Here is an 11,251-nt window from a genome sequence, read left to right as displayed (position 1 = left end):
CTGTACTAGTCAATCAGTTCTGGAAGAGCAAACTGGATGCAATGCGGAGGAGTTTGAGAGAGCAGGAAAAGCACTCAGCCAGTCAAAAACAAAAACTAGGTTTTAAAAAGAACTGTGAAAATGGTAAAATGCTGCAACTTAATAGCCTGGGCAAAGTACATACTTGTGCCCAGGTGACCTTGGTCTTTTCCACACATTCTCTCCCTCAACAGCTAGATAGTATTTTTTAATGCATGTTGACAATAGAGCATACTAGTTTATCAACCCAGTAAGATAAGCAAAAGTCTAGACTCACTTCAGAGGAAAGAAATTACAAGAAGAAAATGTGCCTCACACCCACACTGATAAAGTACCCTTAATTTGATTTAATAAGGGAATAGTTTATTTTAAAGTGATATAATAGCGATAAATTCACCATAATAGCTCAGATTGCAATGACATCTTCAGCTGTTAATGCAGATGTCACGTGTGTCTCAGAGAAATGTCATCATAGTTTGGCAGTCTGAGGAATGACGTATAAGAGACCAACTCTGCTCTCCATCCCAGCAGTGCTGCCTGGAAGAATTTCACTGACCCTTCCCTCCACTTTCTTTGGATTGACACCGATGGACGCTAAGACAGGAATGGACTGTCAAAGCCCTCAGTGTTCAGCCTCATTTCTTTAAAAAAGAAGTCCCTGTTGCTGGTCTGATTCACCTCTCTCCTGTACCAGGGTAGATCCAGACTGATTCTGGAGGATTTGCACTGGCAGACAACAGAGATGTCCTTTTTTAAGTGAAACATATAAAGTTCTTCCCATGTAAATTCAGTTTAGATGCAGGAGTTTAGGTGAAGGACTGTTGAAGCTACTTATCCCACCAGTTATTCTATAGTCTCATTGAGAATTTATTTCCAGGTCAAGCAGGGCAGTACATGCCGAGATGGCAAAGATGGAGCACAACTCTGCATAAATAATACATTAAGCCTGCACTGGACCAATTTCTACTGGCAAAACAGACTCTTTTTTCAGGACCTTAGTCCAACTGGGACTTCCAGCAAATGAAAGTATTTTATAGTGCAACCTTGTAAACTACTTAAGGATTTTGAAAATAAACAAATAAAAGCAAGGATACTGTTCCTGTTCCTCAGTGTCTGATAATTTCCCAGGAGCATGGATGGCTGAAAAAAGATCTCTTTTCTCGTGGTTACATACCCTGCTATTTCGGGGATGTCACTCAGTGGACTGCATTATCAAAAACATTTAATGAATCTCCCTTTGGGTTTGCATTCCTGAAGAAAGCCACAGCAGCCCAGATTGCAGCTCATGGCAGCCTAACTGCTCCTCGAGGCCATGCTTACCCTGCTGGGAGACCTACCCTGCTGCTCCTGTACTCCTTAAGTCTCCCCAAAATGCATAGGAGTTCTTGACCCCCTTAGGAGCCCTTAAAAATCCTGGCCTGGGTATCCACCAGCACATATCCCTGTCAAAAGGCAGAGGCTGGACAGGAGGAGGAGGCTTCTGTAAAAAGCAGTCTACAAACCTGTGAGCTTAATGGACAGTGAGATACATGGTACTTTTTTTAAATCAACTCTTGTAAGTATTAGAGGAGGGAATAAAAATTTCCATTAGATTCTATATGGTGGGAAGATTATCTCTTTCTTTAGAATTCTCCTGGATTTTCCTGTGAGAGCAAATGTGTCTGACTGATAGTGTGTGGCTATCAGACACAAGGAAAATTATCTAATTTATAGCCTGTACTGAGAAAGCTACCAGCAGTAGAATAAAATAGTTCTCCATATGGCACCATAAAGGTTCCAAAAACTATAGTTAAAGAAAACAACAATGCTCATAGAGAAATTCTCTTTCCATGTATCAAGTAAGGGGTTACAGCAACAAGGCTGGTAAAGACTCACAAGGAGGGATGATGTCTTTGATTGTCTTAGATGAATTTATAGCTTTTATGTACAGGATTACAAGTATTAGATGCATCTTTGTACTAACAGGGCTCATGTTTTGAAGTACAAGAAAACTCTACAGTTACATTCTGTGGAGGCTTCCACAGTTTGCCAAATGGAAAAACATTTGGAGGTTTGGAAAAATCTTGCACATAAATTACTAAAGGCACGAAGCGCCTGAAAGATGGATGAAATCAGAAGCCAAGGAAAAGCAGCGTGTGTGCCAAGGAACAAAAAAAAACATGTAATGATTTCTTTTAATGACTCTCCTGCAAAATGGAGAGCAAGCTTCCAGGGCATGTCATATTCTCATAAAAGCAGCTTGCCTGGGTGATGAGAAATACCCTGTAAGTGATCAGACTAAGACCAAATTTTTCATCCTTTCTGCACGTAGCTCTCCATTGATTATGTTAAGTGCTACCCACTGGTTAAAAACACAGCAAGCTCATTGTCTCTGCCTGTGGCAAAGGGCAGCTACACACTTGCTAATTTCCTGATTTATGACACCCTATAGAAGGAATTGAAAATGGGCACAAGGCAGGGACACACACACACTATTAGGACAGAGAGAGATCAGGAAGTTGGTGATAAAGAAAAGGCAGGCTCTCTTCTGACATGTAATCTCTCTTCTGGCTTGAAGTAAACCTGCTCCTTCAAGGCTATGCCATCAACAGGGCCTGGCTCAAGTTTCACCACTAAATCTGAGTCAACAATCTCTAATCTGGACACTGGGCTCAGGATTCAGGCTCGGGTTGCAGTTGGAAGCAGACAACAGGGACACAGGGAGGTGGGGGTCAGGGGGAGTGGGGAGAGGAGGAAAAAGACAATCTTTGTTTCTCACTTGACTGTCCGCATAAGGCTCAATTGAGGGTTTTTTTGGGTTTTTTTTGTCATCTCCGAGATAAAACTTTGCACCTCTCTGGCCTTGAAGTTGCCTTTCTGACACTTATATTAAGTACAGAAGATATATGTCCGAGAATGGGGGACATAAGTTTGTGGAGCAGCTCAGATTGGGAGTTCTTTTCATCTTTCTGACATGTGATACCGTGACATAAGCTGCCTGCAGTGGGGTTGCTATGCAGATATACAGTTTCTGAAAAGTTACACCAGGAAAACTAAAACCTACCGATGGATTTAGCATTTCACAAAGAAGCGGGATAAAATGTGTGGCAGTTAGACTCAAAAGCTAGAAAAGGTGAATTAAACTTTCATGAAAACAATCTCCCTAAAAAACCAAAAAGGATCAATAAGTATAGAAGTATCTTGTTGCATTCCTAGCCTTTGGGCTGCTGACTTAATCCCGCTACTGTATGAAATAAAGGACACCCTGTGTGTTTAATGGCAGGCACAGAAAGAAGTGGGAAATACTTGGGTACAATGTTCCTCCTAATTTCATCCTCTTACCCCCTCTTTGTTGCTGCTTTGCCATAATTTTATTTTGAAAAATAAAGACTAGAATAAAAAATATGTTGTCTGAGGCTTCCAGCCAAAAATATGCCAGCACTTTCCCTTCCCACCACCCCCCCCAATCCTCCTCAAACTCCTTAGGCCAAAAGCCTTAACAAAAGCTGTTTTCTGTTTGGAAGATCTCCGGGTCCTGTGCTCTTTCCTAACCCCTAACACAGGAAATTATTTTATAATTCATGTTATTAAGGAATTCGACTCATGCTCCCCCCTCTCCCCACCTCGTTCCCTGGATGTCGACCGACAATAAGCCTGTGGGCTGGCACCCGTCCTCTCTGACCCATCTGTGTCAGCTCCTCTACCTGACCCTGCCCATAAATCATCTAGTGAGGGTGTGCAGGCAACAGGGAGCTTTCCCCAGCATCCAGCCATGCTTCAGCGCTCGGGCGCCTGCTCAGCCATGTGTTTTGGGAGATACCTGGGAGTTATACAGCGGGCTGCTCCCGAGTCCTGTGTGTTTGTGTGTGTCCCAAACATTACATTTCACATAACGCCTGTCATGCCAAAGACCATGACAGCAATGGCATGCAGTAAGTCAATCTCCTTTGGCAAGAAGGAGAAACCACATCTCTGTCCCAAGGTGCTCAGGGGAGGGCAGGTAATGCGAAGGGCCAGGGTCACCCAGCACATGTGGGGCAGACGTGTCGGAGCAGCCCTGCCAGCCTGGCACACTCCCCCGCTCCAAAGCTGCCTGGGTGATGCTGCCAGTGCTGCTGCCCCAGGGAGCTCTTTGGCTGCCTGCCCTCCCTGTCCTGCTGTGCTGAGGGCCCAGGAAGCCTGGAGGACAGCAGGGCTGTGGCACGCCAAAGTGAACTCCTGGAGCTGGCTTGGGGGAGGCTTCCTTTGCTTCAGAAGTGGGCTCTGTAATGGGTCAGTAAAAGCAGCAACTCTAAAGCCCTTTTGGGAGGAGGAGCAGATGCCCTTGTTCCAGGAGAGAGCCTCACGCACTAACTGGAGGACTGTGCTTCCTCTTCATGGCACTGTGGATGTCATCTTCATGTCTCTTCCCTGCAAAATGAAGAGAACCTCTCCTGCCTTTCTTGGCATAACTTGTGCCCCAGTAGACCAGCCAGGACAGATTGTATCACATAGATTCTGGCTTGGGACATGGGAAGGGATAACAGCCTCTCTCAACAACTTGTTTTGCATGTGCCTGTGTGGGCTCAACTCCTTTGGCTGAAGAAGGGGAGTGAAGCTGAGTCTCCTGGTCCCTCAGCAAACCCCCAGAGTACCACACTTTTCTGGAAAAAGAAGGCAGCATTCCTCCTTCCTTAAGCCTTTTACTAAATAGGTCCAGCAAGCTCCTTCAAAAGCAGGCCTGCTGAGAGCTGGGAATCACAACACGTCTCTGTTCTCAGCTATCTTATCAGCAAATAATAACCAAGCTTTCTTTCCCATCTTGGGCAGAATTCCACCTGCAGCATGGGCTGCCCAGATGCCAGAGAGCTCCAATAAGGAGCAGGTGAGGCTGCCCCTTCTTTGGGGACAATCATGTGCCTGGACTATTGATGTAGGGACACAAAACTTTTAGATGTTTGCATCATTTATAAGGAAAGGTCCTGGGCACCTGGGATTTGGCTGCCTCTCTGCATCTTGAGTATCCTTGGAAAACTTACTTCAGTAGGGCAGTGGGTGAAGCGGCTGGGACACACCTGCTCCAGCAGATAGGTAATACTTTAGAGACCAGGGAACAACTTGGAGAAAAGAGAGTGTCAGTGGCCTAAGTTACTGTTTTCTTCTTCTTCCTTGTGGCCAGGTCTGTTCTTCACATTGTCACAGAACTTTCAAGTCCCAGCAGGTCTTGACTGGTCAACATGTTAGGCTGAGGGTCACCCCTGTATCAGATACCCTATCCCCATGGGGGTGCTGCAGTGCCCTGCAGTCAGCATCCATCACGCCTCTGAGGAGCCATGCTCCCACCATTCCTGTAAGCAAACAGCCAGAAGCTGCTGTTCTGCTGTGCTTTTTCACAGCTCTCTGTGTTTTACTGGTGCTTCCCATGTTTTGTGCAAAATGTCTCAGTATTGCCCAAGGTAGTAATGCATTTCTTTGTTCAATACCACATAAATGACAACTAAAATGTGTGTAAGTCTGTGAAAAGCTGTTCTCCCCATTTAAAACATTTCAGCTGTTATGTTCAGTATGAAGCAGGTTCAAATCAGTTCTGGATTCTCCCTCCCTCTGCTGCACACATGTGTGAATACTGAGTACCACCTTTCCTTACTCACAGATCCCAAATATCAAGTCACCTTCCAGTGACAGTGGAAGGCAAAACAATTTAAGAGACTGCTTCTTTTCAGAGTTTCATCTCTGTAAATCCAGAGCAATTCCAGGGGAATCAACCTGAACCAGCATCAGCAAATTTGCTCTTAGTTTGCACACAGAATGTTTGTCATGGTTGTTATTATTAAATGATGTCTTTATATTCCAGGTCTATTTTTAAAACAAAGGCAATGAAGTTTGGGCATCCAGTTCTATATATGGACACTCCAAATGGCATTGAAATGCCTCATGCATGTGTTTGGCTGAGTGTTGATTTGAGTGTCCAAATATGGACCTCAGAATGGGATATCTCACTTGGATAAGCATCCTTGCAAATTTGGCTCACAGCACTTATTTGAACAAAGCAAATTTATTTCTATAATTTAGCACTGAAAAAGCACAAATTGTTTTCATTATGAGGGACATCCTTATTCACGGAATTGGGCCACTCAAAAAACTGTCACGTGTAGTAGTTCTGAAAAAAAAAAGCTCTCAAAATCATCTAAGACTACAGGGGAGGAAATTAATGCAGAGTGCGTGCAGTATGCAGACCCCCTTTTATCACAAGGGCAAAATTCTCGCTGCCAGCAAGAATTCAGTGCTAGCAGAAGGGCCCATGCAGCTTGATCACAGCTAACTCCCCCTCTGCCCCGGCAGTGTGAAGGGATGCACGCATGGCCAGCTGCTCTGAGACCCGAGGCAAAACCGCCTCTCTCTGCTGATAGAGACGGTCTCTGCATCCCAAAACCACATATAAGAGCTGGAGCGATGGCTGTTGCACACAGGAACCCTCCCCTGTATCTCCCAGTGCACAGGATTTTCTTTGTCTGGCTCCTTGATGGTAAGTTCCCCAGGAAAGAGCTTGGCTTGGCTATTAGGTCTTAGTGCTCAATAAATAATGTCAGCAGCAGGAGAGCACCGATCTGCAAGTGTTTGCTGGGTTCCTGTTAATTGCAAAGGACCTCTACATCCTTTGTGTGATTCCATTCATTTTGTTGGCATCGTACTAGGGATGGATTTGGCCTCAGAAATAAAGCAGGTTTCTCTTGAATAATGTATTGTACCATTTGGTCTGCATTTTCCTCAAGGTTTATGTGTACTTGGATATTTCTACCCATGTATGCAGCTGGAGATATTTTTTTCAATAGCAAACAATGAAATGATTCAGCTGTTCGAAGCAGTTGTTCACATTCTGAATTTTGGGGTAAGATGTTAAGAAAGTACAAGGTGAGCAAATTCTCAGGAAAGCTAAGGTAAGTCTGTGATCACTGGAAACATGTGAAGCCAGCTCTAGCCTAGATCACTTTCTCTACCTCTGCTGTCCTGATGATTTTTGACAAGCTGATTTCATTTCTGGAAAAGAAAACCAGTTCACCAGAGAGAAAGATTTCTCTAAAGAGTCTGTTGTTTTTCAGAAGAGTGAAAATGTGTGCTAACAATTCTGGACCACTGACAAAAGCAAAATCAATACACACGGCCTTTGTTTTACAGCCAAGTTCAGATGAATAAATAGAGATGCAGCAAGCTGTTTACTAGGGAGACAAGCTTTACTCTACATGCCCTTCCAAGCAGGCATGCTTAGGCTGTTGTTTGCCTTACATGGCTGGTTAATGAAATCAGTCAAATAGTTCCAGAGCTCACTGGACATTTCCAAGCCCTCCATCAGCAGTGCTGGCTGTGCTAGCCAAGAGCTGGGAAGCAAACGCCGTTGTGTGAGATAGCTGTGGCAGAGGTCTGGGGGCACTTGGGAGGAGTTTGGTCCTTTGAAGAACCTCTGATTTCAGGGGGAGCTCATGCACAGAAAAGCCCCATCCTCACAAAAGGCAGGCAGAATACTCACTGTATACTGCCCCAGAGGCAGCATGAGAAAACTGTGCCTGCAGAGATCCTCTCGAAATCAATGAAGCTGCAACCACTGCATCTACCCAGGGATCTTCTCCAAGATCAGGAGAAGATCCCTGGACTGCACTGTGCTAAGTGCAGGGTTTTTTCTCCCCATGCCTTAAACACTTCAGAAACTGAGAAGTGTCAAGGGAGGCATGAAGATGGAAGGGACATAGATACAGCTTTCAAGAACAACTTACACATATTTTTCTGTGGCTTCAGACTCAGGGGTCTTCTTGTCTGTGACGAGGGAGGTATAGGAATTAATAACTGCATGAACAAAGAGGGGAAAACAAAGAAAAATAAAACAACAGCACGTTTAAGTGCATTTTTTTTCTTGGAGATTTATTTTGTTTTAATAAATCTGACACCAGTCAGGGAGAGAGAAAAGCATTGCAAGACGAAAGGAAAGCAGAGCACACTTAGGGTGCTTCAGATTCTTGCTCTCTTGAAGATGTTTCATCGAAATGTCTTTGAGCTCTCTCCCTAGACTCAGGAGTTGTTGGATTCCCCCCACCCACCCTTTTTTTTTGTTGTTTTTTGTTTGTTTGTTTGTTTGTTTGTTTGTTTTTTTAAAAAGCGAGCTTACTCGCCCGGTGTGATTTCCAAGCTTTCACAGCTCTAATAAATAAGGAGCACCTGTAAAACAGTAGCTTGACTTAAGTGAATCTGTACAAAGGAAAATATAGAAATACAGTATATACATAGTGCTCATAGTGCACCATCACTACAAGGCTCTGGTTCAACTTACTCTGCTGCCCTGCTCCCAACAGCGCTGACACAGAGACTCTGCTCCTGCAAACTGCTCCTCTCTTCCCCGCAGCAGCCTTATAGAAAAGGTGTACTCTGAACACTCAAGAGTGAACAATTGCTTTATTCGAGTTAGTAAACAGTTACACTGAATCACAAGGTGATCTGAGTTTTTTTTTCTTTTTTTTTTCTTTCTTTTTGATTTTTTGTGGGGTTTTTATGGGTTTTTGTATTTTTTTATTTTCTTTTTTTTTTCTTTTTATTTGTCAGAATGGGATACTCCACAACTCTCTTACCAATTCAGTGCCAGTATAACATGCTCTAGTGTACTTTTGGACTCTTGGCTACAACTGTACAAGTGCACACAAGTAAATTCTACCCTGTTATCCTCCACCCACTGATTGAGGATCAAATTGCACATTTCTCTTAACCATGACAGGAGAAAGCAAACAGTGAAACAGAATCATGGGGGATCTTTCTCACTTTACCCTTGTTTTCATTGGTTTGTCCATACCATTCTAATTATCATGAAAGGGCTATGCATATGGAGAGATTGTCTCACTGCCTTCCTGGATCACTGAAAACCATCAGGGTTGAAATTTCATCCAAGTCTTTCGTGACGCCCAGCAAATATTCCCCTCAGATTATTTTACACCTTGAGGGAATTTTGGTCTTTAGTTCAACACTCTTGCTCTGTTCCCAAATGGGGCGCTATTTAGGGGAATTTAAAGAGAAAGCTGAGAAGAATAAACATTTACTGAGTTCTCTTGGCATTCAGTCTCTGAAAAACCACAGTATAAACTATTCATGCTGCTTCTTACATCTGTCAAATCAAAAATTAAAAGCCATAAAAGTGTAACACTGAAAATATGGCATTAGAAAGGATAAAGGTGGCCTTTGTAAAAATAACAAGGAAAGTATATTAGCCAATAAAATATTCTAACTCTTCATTTAAAAGTGCATCATGGGTAGGACAGAGATGACTCTGAAGCGTTGCTACTCCAGTATTACCCCTTTCCCCCATCAAAACTTGAATAGGTCCAAAACCATACAATGCAAATCACGATTCTTAGTGTAGCAGCAAAACCACAGCAGTTTTTCAAAGGAAAAAAAAAATTTTTTAAAAAATCCGTATCATTGTCCAGTCTCAAATATCTGAACTTCGACGTCAGTGAGGGGAAAGTACCTATGTTGGTCCATGCGGTTTTTGAAACCTGGGTGAAAAATCCCCCCCAGCAAGAAACAAAGAGGAAAAAGCGTTCCGAGAGGAGAAGAGGGGTGGTCGCAGGAATGCTGAGCACACTGTGTGGATCTATGATGTGCTGTCTTCTGGGTCAAAGGCACCCGTGGGACCGAGACTTCCTTGGGGGCTTCATGACAGGAAGCTGCTTTCTTTGCTGGACTTTCAGCCAGAGGGGGTGGTGAGCGGACCAGCTGGTGTCATTCGGTGGAGTGACGTGGTTTGCTCTGCTCCCTTTCTCCATGCAAGGTACCCTGTCAGTGAGCGCTCCTGCAAAGCAGACAAGCAGAGGGGGTCAGGGAGAGCAGCAGGAGGCTCATTGCAGGCAGGCTGGGACTGCCTGAGCTCACGCCCCACACAGCCTCACGCTGGGCAGGCAGCCAGGCTGAGGCACAAGCCCACTGCTCCGGCCTCGCCGGCCCCTCGTGCCTCAATGGCCATTGGGACACACGGCTCCCAGGGTTCCTGGAAAGGAACATGGAGGAATTCCTGTGATAAAAAGCTGGAAGCTGATATAATTATAGTTAATTCTCAACAACACCCTGGCAGTTATAAGCTCCTGAGTCTTAGTGTTTCTAGAGGATACTGGGAGATACACCATTGCTTCGTACGCTTCTACTTCCCTTGTCAGCTGGCCACGTAAGCTACCTAGCAGCGATTCTGTCTCCCTACACAGTGAGCTTTGGACTTTATCTCCTTGGATGGGATCTGCTGTCCCCTACAGATTTGGTCTGAAACTCTGCAGTACTTATCAGCCTTAGTTTTGATGCTGGGGCACACTTTCCTTCTCAGTCTGCTTCACGACCTCCCCTTCACACTGGCTCCTCTGCAATCCTTCTCAACAACGTGCCTGTATCCCCTTGCCAAACCTCCACCCTCCTTACAGCAGAGACTGGAAGGCACATGGAATATGTCGACCAGCATAAACTTCCATGGCATAGAGACCATTATATCTAGATTAAGGAGTAACGTTTGTGCTTTCAGGCAATGCGCCCAGTGAGATGAGCTTCTTTGTGTGTACAGAGAGCTGTGAACAAGAACTAGACTGAGAATTGGGATGTATCCACCTACTAAGGTGAAGTACATGACTGCTTTCTGTCACATTTTTTGGCTTGAAGTCTTAGTGTAAAAAGGGAAGCAGAGAAAATTAAACCTGTAATGTCTGAAGCCTCTCACTGCTCTCTCTTTCCATACATCAACGGAAATGAATTTCCATCCCTCACTAACCAGTCTCATAGCACATGGTACAGCACAGACCAGTAAGGGATTTGGGAGGGAAGGCATAAAGAAGTTCAGTGGCTCTTGATGCTTTCTGCCTGGAGCAGTCATCTAGCTGTGTAAGTTCTGTCTATTTTCCCCTGGTGCAGATGGACTCAGTGTAACAGGGTGTGCAGAACGGCGAGAAGGACCTTCCCTGTTGACTGGCTCATATGGCATCAATCGCGTTTGATGAATGCATCTTTGTAGCAATCAAGTTACACAATAAAAATCCGTATCAGGCATCGCATGCAAAGTTCTATAAAGAAATGAGAACACACTAGTCATCACTGCTTCGGAGCTCAATGCTACGCACCTCGTGCCAGCACTAGCGTGCATGACCAGCACAATAAAGTCAGCTATTTATATCTCCCCCCAAAAAAAACAAATTACTTTTTAGGAGAGCGACATATGCTCTTCACCCTAGCTGAACCTGCCTTCAACACACATCAAATATTG

At 44.4% G+C, this 11,251-nt stretch overlaps 1 protein-coding gene across 2 annotated transcripts in view; it reads right to left on the bottom strand.

The window, feature by feature from the left end:
- Positions 1–8,399: 8,399 nt before the first annotated feature.
- The window catches only part of SOBP (sine oculis binding protein homolog), a 114,411-nt gene continuing 111,559 nt past the window's right edge, over positions 8,400–11,251 (bottom strand). For both annotated transcript variants that reach the window (XM_068184195.1, XM_068184194.1), the window contains one exon: positions 8,400–9,805. The gene's annotated coding sequence lies outside the window, so the exon portion shown is untranslated. The remainder of the gene's footprint in view (positions 9,806–11,251) is intronic.

This window comes from Anomalospiza imberbis, chromosome 3 (genome assembly GCF_031753505.1).
Source record: "Anomalospiza imberbis isolate Cuckoo-Finch-1a 21T00152 chromosome 3, ASM3175350v1, whole genome shotgun sequence".
Lineage (NCBI taxonomy): Eukaryota > Metazoa > Chordata > Aves > Passeriformes > Viduidae > Anomalospiza > Anomalospiza imberbis.
This window is presented reverse-complemented; position numbering and strand designations above follow the sequence as displayed.